A 21285-nucleotide genomic window follows, 5' to 3' on the forward strand; every position below is an offset into this window, starting at 1 on the left:
ACGAGGTCTATAAGGTTTTGATGATCATGGGAGTTACGCCGATGGAAAAAGCGGAGTTGGCCGCTTTTCAACTAAAATGAGTGGCTCAAATACGGTATAACTAATGGAAAGAAGGGAGACCGATAGATGCTGGTCCTATTGATTTGGAGAAATTTAAAGACATTTTTCTTGATAGGTTCTTTCCCCTTGAGATGTGGAAAGCCAAGTTACTTGAGTACATTAACCTCTGGCGAGGGAGTATGAGTGTGAGGGAGTATTCTCTAAAGTTCACTCAATTATCGAAATATGCTCCAACAATGGTTACATATTCAAGGGATAGAATAAGTAAATTCGTTTCGGGTGTGTCCGAAATGGTAGTTAAAGAGTGTCGAACCACCATGCTCATTCATGTCATGGACATCTGTCGTCTCATGGTGCATGCACAACAAATTGAGGAGGAAAAATTTATGGAAAAGTCTAGAGAGGTAAAGAGGGCTAAGACTAGTGATGAAAATTTCTCTCATGCAAGGTTCGATGGAGAAGGTCATCCTAGATTTTGACAAAGGTTTTCCGGTCAAGATTCTTCCAATGCTCCTCCAAAGCTAAACAAAGATAGGGTGTCTAACCCTAAGCCTCAAGGAGTTAATGGTAGTGGATCTTTATTCTCTAGGTCTACTTGTACTTAGTGTGGAAGGAAGCACGATGGTAAGTGCCTAGTCGGCACTGATGGTTTTTATGGTTGCGGTAAAAGTGGTGACCCATGGCTAGAAAAGCTATAAGGCATGTACTGTTTAAGCAAGTAGGCTACGAGGCATGTAAAATATATAGAAATGGTCATATGATCAATTAGCTTGCAATACCCACACAATATGGACAAGTGACATGTGGAAAGTAACCAGTGCAATAAATAACATGAAGGGAAAAGGTCCTACGAAAACATAGAGCAATAAACAAGGGTGCTCCAAAGAGGATAACACTTACATGCAAGCATTCTATGACATTTGGTAACATGTGAGAAAGTAATCCACAAAGGGAAAATGACTGTAATGACCCGAGAGCACCCCCTAGTCGTTACCGGCGTATTCGACCTCTCGGAGGTCTTATACAAGCCCTTAGCATTCGTCATAGCATTTATCATAGAAAAATAGCGGAAAATTTAAAACTTTTCCATAATATAACACAAGACTTGAAAGTCACCTCATTAAACCTTTAATACAAAATCGGAGTACTACATCTCAAGGTAGCCATCTTAAAACATGACTACAACACAAGAGGGACACAACCCTAACAATACAAAAGAAACTACTATCTAGTACATAGAACTTAAGGAAACTCTTTAACATAAAGGTCCTTGAATATTTAAGGACACACCCGAACTTGGGAATAGTAAGCCAAGCTCATCACTTCTAGGAAAGGCCCTTTAGCCACCACCACCTACACTTGGTGTAAAAAATGAAGAAGAATGGTGTTAGTACAAGAATGCACTAAGTATGATAACCATGCAAAACATGCTCTTAAAAAGACATTTAGTTGGAAACTATGCATCATGCCTTTTTAGAGAAACTTCAAGAACATTTAGTACATTAGGCACAATATAAACCACATACATCATCATACACATGGAAACCATTCATAATAGCACATAGAGCCACTTATAACATTTTAGGTACATTCAATGCATACAATACATTACCTTCCTCTTTATCTTAACTCATTTCCTTAAGCAACCCTTAGGGAATACTTGGTGCAATGTATCACCTTAAGGTTACCAAAGATGAACTTACATATAGCCTTCGTCAATCCAACCACATATATTCATAGAGTCATAAGCACACCATAAGACATAGTCTTCACATAGGAACCACAACCAAGACAACACCCAAGTCACACTAGTGCACTGTCCAAGTAGCATCCCATAATACTACTCACACCAAGTGTTCCTAGGAAGCCACCATAGACTAGGTACATCATATTCAACAAGTCATAACATCTTCATTTAACATTAGAAATAAGACCAACATACTTCATAACATCATATAAGGACTCATTCCTTTACTACATCATTAGTCATAACCCATTTAGTTCATATCATAGGTAAACCGCCCTCACAACCCCTTCACAAGCTCACTTGTGCAATGTACACATGGAGTCCCATACCCCACATATACTAAGCAAACCCATTAAGAAGTCATAAGTGTAATTCACATGCATAAACATACTTCATGTCTTGACATAAGTAAAGTAAACCTTAGTATGCTTTCATATTAACATACATAGATCATAGTATTCATTACATAAAGAGCCTAATCATAACCTCCCTTAGAGTCCACTTGTGCAATGCATAAGTAGGGTCCATAGTCCTACCTACACTAAGTAACTCTTCAAGAAATCATGACTAGAGTTCATATTCTTAACTTAGTTCACTTCTTAACTTTCGGGAGACATTGCCATAACCGACATAGACCATGTGAGCTACATGGAATCCAGTGTTCTACTCCCACAACGAAAAGANGTTCTCTTGTGGGAAGCCGGACTTGCTAAACGTGAAGCCCCCACTCTCATTTTTCATGTTCACTCGGTGCTAAGCTCCAACTCCCTTTTTAAACATCTTTAAGCCTTTATTTAACATTAGTTCATAAAATAGGCTTTAGGGACTTAATCCCTCATATCATATAGCTCAAAGGTTTCTAAGATGAGAATGACCTTTCATCATAGAACCTACATTATGTGAGAATGACCTTTCACATAATCATACCATATTCATAACATAGTCTAGTTTAGAGTACAATTGAGCAAACCTTTCAAGAGACTCACTTTCACTAGATTATCATAAACCTTATTCATTCATTCATGTGTGTGTACATATGTGAGAAAGCCTTTCACATAAACACATTTATACAACACATATGCATACCTTGCTAGTCATACACTTTACATGCATAATAAGATGTAAGGGTGCATGTAAGAGAGTTCACCTTTCAATAGACACCATAACACATCATATTCATAGCTATACATGTAGAGTGTGTGTGTGAGCATATTGGTCCTCATAGTGACATAATAGCAACAACATTGATATTGAGTGCTCTTCCCTTAAAGGGATCACAACACATTCAGTGTCTCCAATTCATAAGCAGTTCACATATAAAGCCCTTAGGGATTCTAGACCACACACCCACACTTCATCATAGGAGACAAGGACACATTCAACATTGAATAGGTACATCTTTCATATATATGATCAAACATTCATATAGGGGTCATATAGGTAGGGGTCATTGCATAATAGTACCTAACATAATCAATCATGTAGACCACACCTTATCCCTAACATTATCATTCACATTATACTCCTCATCATCAACACACTTTAAACATCATGCTAGCATTGAGGATTTCATACATAACCTTCATAGCATAACTTCATAAACATATGCTTCATAATCATCAATTCACTTCACATCTATTGCCTTCAAGGCCATGATATCAACATGCATAGATAGAAAAGAAGTGAACACCTCCACCATAAGTGGATCAAACCACACAACATCAATTCTCCTACTATAGACTAGAAGTTAGGTCAACTTACCAATTCTCCAAGACATGATCACCATGGATCAATCCTCAACAATTCATACTCAATTGACATAGGTAGCAATAGGAACCAATAATGTAATTCAATAACATAAACATAATCGAAGTACAATTCCATAAACAAAGGGACCAACCCATAACTTTGCCCATAAGGCCATAATCCTCAACTCATTAATATACCAACAATTCAACATGAATAAGTATAGATAATCATAAGAAAAATCAATACAATCTAATCTAAACATAATTTTACCAATAGAGATAATATTTACAAAGACACACATCATAGGCCAATTTTGAGAATTTTGGGATCATGGGTTCTTCAAGGATTCCTTTGAAAATTGTCTTAAAAACCTTAATTCCACATGAATTCATCAATAGAATGATTTAGAAAATCGTTTGACAAGGAACCCATGTTTAGATTGAAAATTGGGAATTTTGGTCTTTGAATCACTTTTGAAAATCTTTGATAGAACTGCTTGAATGAGAGGTTATTCAAGAATAAAGAGTCACCATACCTTAATTATTGAAGACCCATGAAATTGAAGAAGAAATCAGTTGAAAACCCATCTTCTAGCTTGAGCTTCATCAAGGTCTTCAATGGGGTTTTTGAGAGAATCTATTTTGAGAGGGAAGAGTCAATTTGAAGAATGGGGTCTAATTTTAGGTTTTGGGGTTTTAACCAACTTAAAATACCCTAAAATAGGTAGAATAACCATTTATAATAATTCCCCAAAGTACCCAAACTACCCCTCACTTAGTTGGACCTTTTTAAACAAGTCAAACTTGAGTTTTATTTTCGCAGATTTCGTCGGGAAATAAGTTTGCGGCGCGGAGGTGTTCCCACAAGTTTTCTGGAAATTAAATTCGAGACAGTAGATTCCACGACGTGTCCGCGACGCAGACCAAACCTTTTGGCCCTTGGTGGAGCAGGTCCGCTACGCGGAGCCACTCCCTCCACGCACAACTTCATGCTGCCTTGGCAGCTTGCTTGGCCAAGGTTAGGGTCTTCCTCGGGGACCCTTAGGGTGGTCCTCAGGGTGTTGTATCCAAACATTTTGACCCTAAAAACATTTATTAAGACACTAGGGTCACCTCCACTGATTTTAGACTCCAAACAACACATAAAAACATGAACAACATACTAGAACACACCAACACGTAAAAGATTAGTTTCCGAATGTCTTGGTCGTCCCTTCACGTTTGACTTCCAAACTCTTTAAAACTGACTTGCAAGGCTATTCTTCATTATTTTGACAAGTTATTAATGCAAAAACCCATGTGAGGCTCTACTTTATCCTACTTTATTTTGAGGGTCGTTACAATGACATACAAATAGATAAGTTATAGAACATGCAACATGTATAATTATATAACAAACCATCATTGGAAACTATGAGATATCCTATATAACCACTCTACCATATTAAGGTCAAACACACTGTCTTAAGCGTTAAGTCACATGTGGGATAGTTCTGCTCATATTCCTTACTCACCTCAAATCACATACAATTGATTTTCCCATCTACTCTCTTCAATCCCCTAAGAATTATATGTTTAGGGAATTTGACATATCCTATCTCTTTCTAAATAGAAGCTCTACGTACATATTCAACCCGTGTAATTCAAGCTCAGTCTCACATGCTTCCTATCTAACAAGTACCTTTTAATCAAAACTAGTAGCTTCATGTACTCTAATCCCACTATGTACAACTTGACTAATCACAACTCCTTTTGTTAACCTTACCCTTCAGTCACATACTAATTCTCTATAGCCAAAACATAGATCATAATAGGAACTACCTTGCATATATCATTTTCAGCAATTGGCACACTTATTCCTAAGTTTTATAACCAACTATTAACATATTCAAGATGATATATGGTGAGAATTTTGGCCTTGTCAGACAATTAGGGGTATCTCTAGTAACACTAATGTACTGATACATTCACCTATCAGATTGTGCCACTGCCTTTTTTCAACTAAAAGAAACTGGTTCAACAACATCAGTTTCGAGTACATGTGTAATGCTGAAAATTCTTTGTATATCTCATACTAAGAATGAGTGTCCTCTATAGAAATAGATCCTATAAATATGGAGGAAATATAGAAATCAAGAGTTGGATATATCCTCCTAAGAAGATGTGCTTGGAAATGCTACAACTCATATATGTAACTAGGTAACCCATCATATTTTAAGCATATGGATAACCATACAATATCTTTCTCAATTGAACCAACGTGATACAAATGGTACAAATGCAACTTAAAATGCATATAACATAAAAGCCTTTTCATACCTTGTGGAGTGGGACAAGTCGAATAAGATAAGCTCAATCTAGTCTAAATTTTGATACCTTCAGATCCTTTTCTGTAGGATGCATGTTGACATTTTAGCTACCATTAACATTAACCATCGTAAGCATAAATATGAATAGCATGATCAGGTACAACTAGAAATTGACTTCTTAACTTCGCTCTATTGCACATTCTGGATAATGATGGAAGGTAACATTTCCTAAATGTCGAAGCAGCCCCCTAATTATAAATGTGGTGCGCAACACATTCATATGTAAGGCTCTACTAGACACAACTTTGTAGACTCCCTAGACGAACTGCTCTGATACCACTTTTGTCATACCCCAACCCAAGGTTAGGCGGACAAGTACCATATGAACACATGCTTTACAAGTGACCTATGATGAGAAAGTAAACTACTATGCAGATAGATTTACTACTGAGAAGCTACATATACAACATATGTCTACTAGTTGAACTGATTCATGTGACAAGTAAAACTATGAATATAGATGATAACCTTACAATGCTTACAAAGCCTCTACTGGAATCCATGACTGTACCACTATGAAAATGAGCTTAGTAAAGACTCGGAAAAGCCCCGAATCAACCTGGAGCTCACAACCAACCGTTGAGTATCATGTGTTTCTATTGGGGGAATTTACTAGTTGAGTGCATGTACCTGCAACATGAAATGCAACATTCCCAATGAGGGACGTCAGTACGAAAGAATGTAATAAATATGTATGGCATAATACAACCATATGTAAAATGAGAGCTCAGGTGAAACCAAATACAGATAGATAAATATTTGAGACCACCTTTACTTATAATTGTGGAATCTAGTATGTCACATTCTTTTCTTTACTTTTCTGTGTGTTATAATATTTAAAAGACATATGATACAAATGACCAACTGATTAGTGGTAGAAGAGGATGACCCATGCTAGGCATTTTAACCCCTGGGACGCTGTCCTCATAATTCCATAAATTGGGATTGACCCATGCTAAGCTTTCGCCCCTGAGCTGCCACCCTTCCATACCAATTGGGATCGGCCTATGATAGGCTTTCTCCCCTGAGCTACCACCCTTCTATACAAATTGGGATTGACCCTTGCTAGGCCTTTTCCCCGGGGCTGCCACCCATAATTCTATAGATAGCTACACCTAGGTTCTTTAATTATTGAGATTATTGTTTTGATGTTCATAACTCTTTTGAGATTGCTATTTGGTGGTCATAACATTGTTAAGATTTGGAACTATGGACCAGTAGTAGAAGACATATGAATATGGACTTACGATAATAACAATGAAATGGGAAGCAAATGTGACACCAATGGAATACTTAGGAGCTTATATGACTCAGTAAGCATTTTGACATCTCAAATTGAAGCACATATCAAGTGAAGATATTTAACACTCAGCCAAGAGATTTGAACTCTATATGATAGAAAAATACTCACTAACTAATATCAAATACAACGTATACATGAATGTGGAACCAAGGGAGAACGTGGGAATATTCAACTTAAGGACGGATACATATTCCAAGTAAGCACATAAAAAATGTACAATAGAGCTAGTAGGAATCTTGTGAGGTAACATTGTAGTCTAACACAATGGGAGTAATAACCAATAAAGAGAACATATGAACATGTGAAAAGATGACATATATGATGGAATAGACAAATGATACAAAGTTTCAAGATATCGGTAGATTATATATCTAACATATAACATATATACCATGTGTAATCTAGGATCATTTTGATTTATATAAGGGGAATACATGCCAAGGGTACTTTTACGATGAAACAAGTTTAAACCTTGCATGCTTATACTTGGTAGAGTAAGCACATACATTTTACTAATAAACTCATATTAGAGTACTCACTTTAATGCTCTAGGGAGAAGGAACTCCAACTATGGATCGATCACTACCAAGGGAACTTAGAAAGCTTACTTTGTAATACAAGTGTTGGATTCATGCCAAAGAAATAGGAAATCGAACAGCCTTACATACCTTACTTTCTGACCAATACAACTATCACGATTCAGCCTCCCTTTGGGGGTGTTTAACTACTATATAATTCATGATTGAACTAAAGTTAGAAGCTAATCAGATTATTGGCCTCCTAAAACATTAGCTAAACACCTGATGGATAGTAGGCGCATACAATCCTTACACAAATAGTAAATCACCACACCCTTCTTCTATACATTAATACAACTTCATACATTATTTGCCAAGATACCCAAGTTTCCCCCAACAATAATATACATAAGGCAACCACTATCAATCCCCAAACATCCCTCAGCATAATAGGAGAATTTTGAACTCAAGGATCATCACCATCCATCAGTTATTGACAAATATATACAAAATTCTCCACCCCAAACCTGTATTTAAAGAGGAAATAAAATAGGCAGTAGCCTTACCTTAGTTTCTGGAAATTCATCCTCTAAACTTGTACTTCAAGAACATAAACTCTCCTTCAAACTTTTAATTGAAATGGGGGACAATATTCAAGAACCCTAAGGTGTTTTAGGGCTGATGTGTTATGCCAAGAAAGACCAGAGAGAAACTTAATAAATCTGAAATTTTGCAAGTTAACAATGAAGCAAAAGCTCTGATCTTTATCCTTTTAAAAAGGAGGTGCATTGGCTGACTTTCTTGGCCAATTTTGGGTCAAATATTATCCAGTAGGTGACCCACTTACTTGGACTTTCCACTTGGGACTTTTTGGACTTAAAAATATTGGGCCTTGGCTGTCCATTTTCCCATTATTTTTCTAATCAACTTGGGACAGAATAATACAACTAGGTGGTAGTGTACTTGGCCCAATAACATGGTCAAAAGATTCTTAGTAGGTGATGCACCTACTAGGTCCTTTGGGCTAGTCAATAAGTCAAAGTAGAGGATGCACTTAATTGGTCCTTTGGGCTAGTCAATAAGTCAAAGTACGTGATGCACCTACTTGGTCCTTTGGTCTAGTCAATAAGTCAAAGTAGGTGATGCACCTACTTGTCACCTACTAGGTTAGTTAAGTAAAGCAAGAACCTCAATATTTTATTACATTTCTAGACCTTAATAACTTCAACTTAACTTAAAACTTATATACACTATGTCACTTTAAACTTTACACTGAAATACCAACTTATGATCTCAAGTTAAAATACTTCCATAAACGTCAACTTAATCGGGTCGCATCAAAATCTACGGACAGTTCACTTTAAACCTATTCTTTTGTCAATAGTCACATAGGAAACCGAGTCCATAACTATACCACAAGGCAAATTATATGCGTCATATAAATAGAACGAGTACATATAGAATACGGGGTGTTACCAAAGGCCTGCAGGTTTTCTTCAGAGAATGCCAATTTCAGAATGGAAGTGGGAAATGATAGCCATGGATTTTGTGGTTGGTAGTCCCAAGACTTTGGGGAAGTTTGATTCTATTTGGGTAGTGGTTGACAAATTGACTAAGTCAGCCCATTTTATTCCGATAAGAATAGATTGTATTGTGGAACAATTGTCTAAGGTGTATGTGAAAGAGATAGTGAGGTTGCATGGGGTGCCCACTCTATCATCTCAGATTGCGATACACAGTTTACCTTCAATTTTTGGAGGAATTTACATGATGAATTTGGCACATAACTCACTTTTAGTACCACTTTCCATCCACAGACGGATTGGCAGTCAGAGAGGACTATTCAAGTGTTAGAAGACATGTTGAGGGCATGTGTGATTGATTTTGGAGGGCATTGGGATAAGTTCTTACCTTTGTGTGAGTTCACCTATAACAATAGTTACCACTCCAACATTGATATGGCACCGTTTGAGGCACTTTATGGGAGAGAATTTAGATCCCCCATAGAATGTTTCGAGGCTAGAGATGTGGAACCTTTAGGGGTTGATTTAGTGAAGGATGCTCAAGATAAGGTGAAGAGTATTCAAGCTAAGCTTCTAGAAACCCAGAGTAGATAGAAGAAGTATGCGGATCGTAAGGTAAGAGACATGACATTTTAGGTTGGTGAGAATGTTCTTCTTAAGGTATAACCCATGAAAGGGGTGATGAGATTTTGGAAGAAGGGTAAACTATGTTCGCGATACATTGATCTTCTAGAATGTGTAGAGCCAGTGGCTTATAGATTGGCTTTGCCTCCTAACCTATCGGGAGTTCATCAGGTATTCCATGTATCCATGTTGAAGAGATATCATGGTGACGGGGATTACTTCATTAAGTGGGACTCAATTATGTTAGACAAAGACCTCAAATATGAGGAGGAACCTATTGCAATTCTTGATCGTGATGTACGAAAGCTGAGGACTAATGAGATTAAGTCCGTGAAATTTCAATGGAAGTATCGTTCAATGGAGGAAACTACTTGGGAGGTCGAGAAGGACATGCGAGACAAGTATCCCCAGTTGTTCGTCGATACAGGTACTGCTCCATTCTCTCTTTGGCCTTTTTCCTAGTTTGTCACTCGGGGACAAGTGATGGGTAAATTGGTATCTATTGTAATGACTGGGTTCTGTCGTTATAAGAAAGCCAATAGGGAAAATTTTTGGGCCGAAAAACTTTTTCGTTGTAACTTGGAATTTCCCAACCTAGTCGGGATTTTAACGAAATCAGAGTCAGTAAAGTCTAGGGAAATTTGGTAACAATTTGTTTATCTGATTATAACTTTGATCACATGAGTAGATAGCTAAGACATTTAGGAGCCTGTACGACTTTACTGAATTGAATTCGGTTGAGTAGAACTCCCAAAACTTATCTTAGCGCGAACAGGTAGTTTCTAAGTGTCATTGGTTGTATGTGTGTTGTGAAATGGGGGTTTTGGAATTATTAAATTTTCTCTCTATTTCCGTGCAAGCCTCTAAGGCGGGATTATTCTCGCCAGGGAGGGGCCGTTGAGGCGTGATGGGTGCCGCCAAACTTAAGTCGGAAATAAACCCCAAAAATGTTTTATTCTGCACCTTTCGACTTTGACAGCTAAATAACAACCCCATGTATTTTCTTGATAGTTTCCCACCATCCTTGACGCTAAAGGTAAGACTTTCACTCCCCGAACCCGTTTTCGATCTATAGAACTTAGTTTCATCGATGGGGAGGGTTTTGATCTGGAAATCATGGTGGAAAAATCCCTAATTTGGATATTGGGATCATGGGTTTGATCTAGGGTTGGCAGAACTGATTATATTCCAGGTAATTAAGTCTTGTTTATTGATTCCCATGTTATTATGATCGTTTGTAGACCAAGAACAAGCGGAAAGCATCCAGAAAGGGAAGAATCAAGTTTCTTAGGGGATTCAAGCTTTGTTTTGAGGTAGGCGATGGTTGTTATTTCATGTTGTGTGATATATGTTTGTTCTTGCTTCAATATAATACATGCATGCATGCGAATGTTGTATTATTAATCACTCTAATCATAAATGATGATAGATAGATAATTGAATGCCATGAATCATGACTGGATTGTAAGATTATGAGAATGTACTTGTGATTGTGATTGTGGCTTGTTGAATGGATCGGGTGTTGCGTTTCGACACACTAACTTGGATCAATTGCCACATTCCAGCATAAACATGGGATTGGTTGCCACATTCCGGCATAAACATTGGATCGGGTACCACGTACCGGTACGCTAACTGTTTGGGTGTGGCTTCCATGAGAGGACCATTGACTTGACATTACGGTATATCTTGAGGAATGTAAAATTGTACGTTGTTCGTAAATGATGTTGATATTGTTTATGTTTGGTGTATGCATGTTATTATTATGTTGTATTGGCTTATATATGTTGCACTTAGTGGGATAGCTGTGTGATCCTACCAGTACAGTGTGGTTGTGTACTGATACTCCACTTGTTCTTTCTTTGTTGAGTACAGGTCATCTTCATGCGGCTATTGATAGACCTCGTTTAGAAGATCAGTGATCGTTCGAATTCAAGGGTGATCCAGTTCTTCCGGGCTGCCTTGAGTTCTCTTCTATTGATGTCCACATTTCGGACTTAGACTAGTTCTTTAGATTTCTTATGTTTAGTATGGGGTGTACCCCTTCTTGTCTAGACCTATGGATCTTGTTAGAGTTTTGATACATTGACTTTTAGGTTCTAAGTGTTATTCCGCATTTTTTTGGTTGATTAGACTTTTTTTGGAGTTTATGGGAACTCCCTATTTCTTTCCTTAGCATTTAAACTTGCTTCCCTAACTTTAAATTCCTTAGTTTTGGTTGAGTTGTTAGTTTTGGTTATAGTAGTGGTTCACCCACCGGAGGGTTAGTGTGGGTGCCAATCACGACGGTCTTGGTACTGACAATCCTTCTAACTCTTAGGGGTCTCTTTTATCTATTTGCTTAGTCATCATTCATTATCTTACCAACATGTCACTCATACATCATATTTGCATTATCACACTTATTGAAAATTCATAACCTTAAATTCTTACATATACCATTTCAAGCCTACTAGACCATTTTCATATCGAGAACCAAACATGCATAACAATCCATCTTCACATACTATTCTGGCTCAACATCTACTAAATAAATAAATAAATGGAGAAACACTAGTCCCCCAAAATCTCTTACTAATAGAAGTCAATCTTAATCTTACACTCCATCTACTTATAATACATTACAATATCCATCTTGAACCTATAATTATTACTTATCCATTCATACATCTTACCTATATCCATAGCTCTATAAGCATCAAGAAGTTCCAGAATTCTAAAGTAAATCCTAGATCTATCAATCCTTAACCGCTTTTTATTTTTATTAATGTCCTATATCATACACTTCTTCCATAGTTCAATCATGATCTAAACCATCTCAACCAATGACTTCTTCTCTACCTTCCATCATGACATCTCTCTCTCTCTCTCTCTCTCTCTATATATATATATATGATACGTGCCAAATATAATTTCACATATTTTGTTGGAAAATTTACATAAATTGACAACATAAGATATCATAATTCCCTCTCGGATATATCCTTATTCCCTCTCAGATACATCCATCTCCTCTCGAATACATACCTATTCCCTCTTTGATACATCCCTCCCATGAAGTAATATATATCATTTGCAATGTCTCGGGACAACCAAGAAATATATTTGAGAGCAATGAAAAAATTGAGATTTTTGTAATTGAGAAAACTTTTGGGATAGGCTGTAATTAGCCTCCAAATATATGAGATTTATATACTTTGTACTATTTTTTTTCAATAAACAACTTCAATATATTACTTAATGATCTTTTTCAAATGTTCATATGACATAAATGCATCGTTTACAACCCAAATTGAGAAAATTGAATTACAAAAAATTCTATGCAGCAAGGAAATAGAGAATTGCATTAGATTATGAGTTAAAACATTTCATGTTCGGGAGTACATACAATGTTGATATCTTTGAGAAAGTTCATTGATGTTCATATATATTTGCAGGTGGTATCTATTTTCTACAATGTTATCATCTTCTTTTTGTAACATTTGCACCATATGCTTTGCATCTGATAAAATACTAATCAGTGATCAACCAATTCGTAAAGATTGATTTAAAGTCTTTCAATTCTCTACTGCTTCAACTTAAGTATAATGTGTTTGTAGTGTGCTTTTTCGATGAATTTTGTGATACATTTTATTATTGTCTTCTATAATAGAAATATTTCTATTTATTTTGATTTTAATATTGAAAGTATTTATTAAAAAAATGATTTCTAGCTTCCAAAACAATAAAAACGATCATGAAATCAACTTTATTTCTATGTACAATAACAATTATCATAATGTTATATTCTAAATATTGAAAGTATTTATTAAAAAATTGATTTCTAACTCCACAAAAATAAAAGAATCATTAAAGCAATTTTATTTCTATATACGATAACAATTATCGTAATGTTATATTCTAAATTACATTAATATTTATTTTTGATACTACACTCTAATAATCATGTCGTAAAAGAAAAGTAGAAAACTCTGAATCTTACCCCCACAAAATAACCAAAATAATTTTTTTCCTTTTTCAAGTTATTTTTCTTTAATTTATTTATTTTTTTAGTTTTTTTTACTTCCTCTATATTTCTCATGTCTTTTTCTATTAACAGTTTCATTTTTTGTTTTTCTTTATTTTTAACTACTCATTTTTCTTTAGTATGTATTTAATATTTCTTAGAATTTGAATATTAAATTTTTCCTTGTCAGATTTTCCCTGTTAAATAGATTTTCATATTTGATATTAAGAAATATCCTATATAGAAATGAAAATTTTATATTTTTTAATCTTTTGATGAATATATAATTATCATATTATTAATTTCTTAATAGTCAAACATTGTTCATTCTTTTAGTCATGGAATTTGATATTTCTTTAAATTAATTAAAAATTATTGATACGGCATTTTAAAGACAATTTAATAATCAATATACAAATTTTGTGGTCATATTGTGTAACATAATACTAAAAATATATTTACATAATAATCCTTTAAATTATTTTTAGGAACAAAATATTAGCTATTCAAACACATTTTATTTTAAATTAGTTCAAAATTTTCTTTCAAAAACATGTCAAATAAGCTTAGCATTTATTATTCTTTGTAAAACGTTAACCAATCGAAACTCTTCATTTTAACACAATTACAAAACTATTTTTATGGGCCAATTTCAAAAGTAAAGACATGTATGGATTCTTCTAGATTTTAATTTTGGCCATTAATTATACTATTATTTCTTTCCTTAAATAATGTTAAAATTATTAAAATGTCATTGCTTGTTCTTCTCATGGATATTCTATATAATAAATATGTACTACAATTTGATAATGTATTATCCTCATCTTTCTGGCTATCACAATTCTAGATTCACACTTCTAATATTGGGTGATTATACTAATAAATTATAAAATCCCAAATCACACTATCTTCTGGGTGACAATACTATGCAAGAATATAGACACATACTTTCTCCTTTCATGAACGATCTGTGTAAGTTATAGAAGGTTCTACATGCATATCATACTTTAGTTCAACAACATGATTCACATAAATGTGGACGTAAGATTTTGAATTAATTGGATAAAGCATACTAATTGGCTCCTCTCAATCCCTTTGTACGATAATTGAAATGATGAATTTTATCTTAGAACACCTTATTAGTAGGAATCGAGCTTTAGTACTTCTATCACCTCGAAGATAAGGAATAGTTAGGGAAATTAGAGCAACGCATGAATTATCACATGTTTCTTAGAGGATAGCTCTAATCCACAATCTGAAGTATGAAAGAAGGAAAATATTTACTAAACATCATGTAGCCTCCTCCTTATATGTGTGGTGCTTCAGAACCATAAAAGGACTCTACTAGATGTGGATATTAAGATATCTTAGGTCACTTTAATCTAGCTCTTTGATACAAAGTTTTTCATAATCCGTGTCTATACCCCAGCCAAGACACAATACCTAGGACCATGAATGATCCCGGGCCAACCCTTGATGTAACATATCAGGCATATCATATGCATTATTTTAGAAACTAAAATATAGTCTTAATATATAATTCAATAAACTCCACGAGACTACATTATAAAGTATAAATAAAATTTCTACTACAAAATGAAAATATATGTCTGTCGGTACATGAATCCCAACTACTTCAAAACAAAGACAACATAAGGAAAATAGCTTGAGAGTCTAAAACAATTAAACCCCAAACGAGGAGGGCTCACCAAAGCTAACTAGGAGTGTTGCAACCTCACTAGCCACAAATCGGAGTGTGAATAGTAGAATCTACATCATAAAAGGATGCATCACAGATAAATGTATCTGTCAGTATATATAATATAGTGAAGAAGTAAGGGGAAACACTAGCATAATCATTTTAACAATCATGAACAAGATAGTGAAATGAGATTTCCAAGATCATATGAATAAAAAAGAGCTAACAAAGAAGATAGTTGGAGTCTATGGATAACTATCATAAAAATCTATTTAAAAAATACATATACATATAGTCGTGCTTTTTTTCAATATGTTGCATAAGTATACATATAAATAGCATTTTTAGAATTAACCGTATAGTCATAAAACATATCATAAAGTTCATATTAGGGAGCTTCTTATAACAGACATACGTCATTTGAGCTCATGATTCCCAACTTATAAACCCAGTCGTATGAGATGCCCTATTCCTTGCAAGAATATATAATCATATATTACAATATGTGTATCAACTAACATAAGTTGAAGGGAGGCTAAAGGTTAACCATCTAAGCGGTCAAGTATAATCCTACATTGGCAGAAAGTTATCGGACTTGGGTTTGCTAAACTAGCATCCTCTTGGTGCTAAATAGTCTTCCAAAAATAACATGTATTAATATAATGCTTATAGATATGTAATACTCTTATAATTCATGCCACATGTGAGGCTAACTTCAAAAGCCATAACCTAAATTGCCTGTATTTAGGTTGTAATCATGAAAACTGTATCTCAAATAATATTGTGATATGATCATTCATGACTCAGGAAGTTACAATACATAAATTTTAATGGCATATATATATATATGCCATACCTCTTATGCATTTATAGTATACCAAACTGTGATACTAATCATGAATCATAGTGTTTTGAGACAATGCTCGAATATCTCTTCTATAAACATATCATTACTTCTATGCACATTAATTTAAATAGGAGAAAACTTACTTGAAATCATGCATAACCTAGAAAACTCAAAAGTAGCTTTCATAACTACATAAATAATCTTGACACATGCTTGGAGAATAATAATGATATACTAAACATACATTTCATAGTAATTCATATACATGCATGAGTAATCTTTCATAAAGGCTCTAACTTTTGCATAAAAATCATAGATTGAAAAAGCTTTTGTAAAACCCTAGATTTAAACATAATATATCATCAAATCAAAATACATTAGAAGTGATAGTGAAAGGATATCTGTTATTGAAGTCTTACATAATACAACATTGAGATTTGAAAGAACCTGTTTGAAAATTCTGAAACCCTAGCTTCTGCCTTGCTTACAGTAGTTTTTGAGTTTGAGGGAGTTAAAATGTAGGAACTGCGTCTTAGGCATGAAAACTCTTTTAGGATATTCATAATGTCATGTTTTAGACTTGGGAAAAGTGGGAAAAGAAACAGAAACCACAATTAAAAAGTTGTCAAAAATCTCACATGAGGCCATCTATGTATAGTGTTTTATTCTAAAGACTTAAGATCCTATCTGTGAGAGTCAGACTGAAATTTTGAGCTTTAGAACTTCATTCTAGGGATTGAAACTATGCCCCGTAGATGCTTCTATGACATATAATTGGCTCGTAGGAATCAGACCCAAAAAATGACTCTGAGGTCTTTTTTCCATAAGTGAATAGTACGGGTTGTACTTTGATCTACGACTCATAGATGTGGTTTGTAGGTCACTAACTCTGAAAAATAAGCTATGGCAGTCTCTAGTAAAACACTCATAAATTTTTACTCCTAACTCCACATGAGGCAAACTTGGTGGCATTGGAAAGAAGACTCATGAAACTTTAATTAGATATGCCATGGATCACCTAACTCATTATATTCTAACATGTATGATCATTTGAACTTGACCCTTGCATAAGATAATTCAAAAAAACTTAGCTAGTAGGGATGTTTTGAACTCGACTAAGTACTAGAGGTCTTTTATCACTTTAAACCACTTCGAATACACTTTCAACATATATGAATGAACCTTAACACATAATAAATATTAAAGCTTATATAATTATGATGTAAAATTTAGATTCTAAGAATAGAGCTGTGAGGTGTTGAAAAGCAACGTGTATAAGTTAACCCAAAATGTGAGATATCACTTCACTTCCATCAAATAATGGCAGACATAATGAACCATCTATTGGGCTAAATGAATTCAAGGGACAAAGGTAAAATCCCTAGTGATAGTCTCCTAAGTTCAAAAAATAATGTCCACAGTATTGCAATAGTGACTAGGAGTGTAATTTGCTTGATAATGCAAATGTATAGCCTAAAAATCCAGTGATTGAGAAGGTTGATGATGGAGTGACTCCTTTTTCACCCATACCAGTTATGGTTGATGAGGATCTTATGAATGAGGAGAATGTGAGTGTGGATGAAGAAAGAAGGTCGATCTTCCTCGTGTGGTAATTGGTACGGAGGGAAACAGAGGAGATAAATCTGTTAAGGTTGATGGGCCTTAGTTTCCCCCCTCCGTATCGTCAAAGATTGTTGAAGAACAAAGAGAAAAACCAATTAAAGAAGTTTGTTGATCAATTCAGCAAGTTGCCCGTCAACATACCACTGGTTGATGCCCTCTTACAAATGCTAGAGTATTAAAAATTCATGAAAGAGTTATTAAAGAGGAATAATGTGGTGGATACGGGTACAATTTAAGTGTGCCATCATTGTAATATTGGGATAACAATCAATTTGGCCCCAAAAAAGGAGGGGTTGTCTGGTGTGCGTAAAACTGAAAAGATTATAATATAGGGAATATTGGAATTATAAGACAAGAGTATAATCACAATATAAATTTGTTAGGAAGCAAAATGACTCCTAGATCAATATGATTTGTCTTCTATGCACCCCTCACATTCGCCTCACTCAACTTGAAGTCAAACAAACTCTATTACTTCCTCATTTATACTACGAATTAACTTCTATCTGCCCCCTGCCCCCTGCCTCACTGATGGTATATAATGACAAAACATACAGATAAACATACATTTAAGTGTATCATTATTATGGGATGAATTTTATGTGATAGAAAATTTATATTCAACTAAACATGTATTTCAAGGTGAAAGAATGATAATTCCAATAGGCCCAAGTGCAATTGTTATGTTGTGTCTCCTGTTGTTGTTGCCGTTGGTTCTGCCGCCCCTTTCGCCACCACATGATATCTTTCTATGGGTTCCAATACTTGTTATTTTGGTGATGATTTACTTGGTTGTAACCCCCCGCAGGGATAAAGAACCTATAATATAGCTAGAATATCAAACAATGCATCTCAATAAAGTTGAACTTTGAAAAGTTCATCATGTTTCTATCTTCTTGTACTTGATGTTTCTTTGTTATGATGAAAAACCTTGTTTGTTAACTTTGGTAAATTTTGTATCAATGTTAGTAATATTATTATAATTCAATGATCTATTAGGAGAACAATATCTAAAATTGTCCCTTTTATATGAGGAACGATCTAAAATAGTTCTTAAAATGTATTCTTGTGGGATTTAAATCACACCAAATATTTAAAGAAATCTGATATTTAAAATTATTAGAAAATAGAAACTGTAAAAAAGTCTTAACAAGAAACGCCAGAAATATTTAATGATATTCCAGAAATTACAACACGGAAAACTACACTACACACTAAAATTTGATCAATATTGCAGAAATTGTACCTCAAAAAAATAGTACCAAACAATAGAAGTACATTTAAAATAGAAAAAAATGGCAAAAACTACACCTAAAGAATAGAAGCCCATCAAAACCTTTTATTATTGATTTTTTTGGAAAAGGAATAAATCCCCCCTCAAACTTGTACCGAATAGACAGTTTCACGCTTCAATTATTATGACGATCTATTACACACTCTTACTATTTCAAAGTGAATTTAATACCACCTTGAGACGCATAACACCACTCTCACAGTATGCAGTGTAACACATTCGCTGCCATATCAGCACCACGTCAGCGTCACGTTAGAAATTATAATTTTTTATATATTTTTCTTTTCTTTTCTTTATTAATTAACTTTTCTTTTATTAACTCTATTTCATAGTAATTAATCCCTAACTAATTATTAGAATTTTCTAATAACCATATCTTCTTCCAATCTATATCCTATCCACTTTTATCTCTAATTTGACTAGAAAAATTATTCATTTAAATTTATATCACAATCTCTTTGTCTTCTCCGGCGAAGAATAGTCAACCCATCACCACCACAAACCTACCTCCATAATGTCATTCCCTCCTCTTTTCGCAACAGCCAACCCATATCCGACAGAGAAGAACCACCAAACAACTACCTTAGCCACCACAAACATATACCCAAAACACCAAATAAGTCATTGACAAACACCAAATCAAACCCCTTTAACTTACCTCTTTACAAATGTTTTTCTTTTAGTTTTTGTTGCAGGTGTATTGGCGAGCTCAAAGATTCAACCATGGATCTAATGATGTTTCAAGCTAAGACATATTTAAGATCCATGAGCTTCCCCCCCNCCCCCCCCCCTATCTTGACTATAAAAGATATTTTTCAGATACATGGCATTTCTAGTGTAGATTGTTTTGTGCTTCAACCCATTTCAGATCCATGGCTTCTCAGTAAGCTTCGTGCTTTGTACAAAAATTTCATGGAGAAAGTGGAAAGATTAGGAGAACAAAGTCTCGAATTTCTAGAATCATTGTGAAATTTGAATTAAAATATTAGTTTTTCTAGGTATAATGATGCAATTGAGTGAAAAATTGTAAAAATGTGATAAGAAAAAAAAATGAAATTGAGTGACAAATTGCGAAACTGTGCTAAGAAAAAACTGAAGAAGAAAAATAAGAGAAGAGTAACATGAAAATGGAGAAAATAGGGGTGGGGGGGTTGAAAAAAAATCTCTTTTTTGACTTTATTTTCAACTCAAACGCTCCTAATTAATTTTATTTTTAATTTTATTTCCACGTCAAATTTGGGGTGGTATTAATTACACTTTGAACAAGAATAGGTGTGTAATAGGCCCATTATAATAGTTGAAGCATGTAATTGACTTTTTGGTACAAGTTGGAGGGTGAATTTTTGCCTTTTCTCTTGTTTTTTTAATCATTTTCGTTAAATTTAACAATAAGAGTTTGCTAAATATTTGAAAATAAAAAAATAGTTAACTTTGAATAACTAAAAGAACAGAAATTGTTGGTAAATATATTTAAGAGAAACTTAGATCGACATTCAAATATAAGGGATCATTTATTCATTTTTTTGATCTATTACATTAAATTATGCTTCTGTTATACAAGAAAAAATTAGAAGTTTATGTCACAGGTGGCTCAACCTCTTTACAATCTAGTACAATATAATTTTGGGTTGCCTTTGCTTTTACCAGAGATAAATCTCTTTTTTGCTTCTCCTATAATGAATCAGGGTTTGCAAATATAAATGTACTAGATAACTTACCCACTCTTTGCGCAGTAATAAGTAACCTCATAAAGATTATGAATGATCATTTTCTAATATCCTAATATTAGAAATTTTTTATTGTCGCATGTATTAAGAAATTGAATGTCACGCCCTGAGCCTACACCCCAGACGTAACTGGCACTCGAGAACTATTGTTGGTCCCCAAGCAAACCCTGGGCATAGCTCAATACTCAGCGGAAGAC

Source organism: Solanum stenotomum, chromosome 2 (genome assembly GCF_019186545.1).
Source record: "Solanum stenotomum isolate F172 chromosome 2, ASM1918654v1, whole genome shotgun sequence".
Classification (NCBI taxonomy): Eukaryota; Viridiplantae; Streptophyta; class Magnoliopsida; order Solanales; family Solanaceae; genus Solanum; species Solanum stenotomum.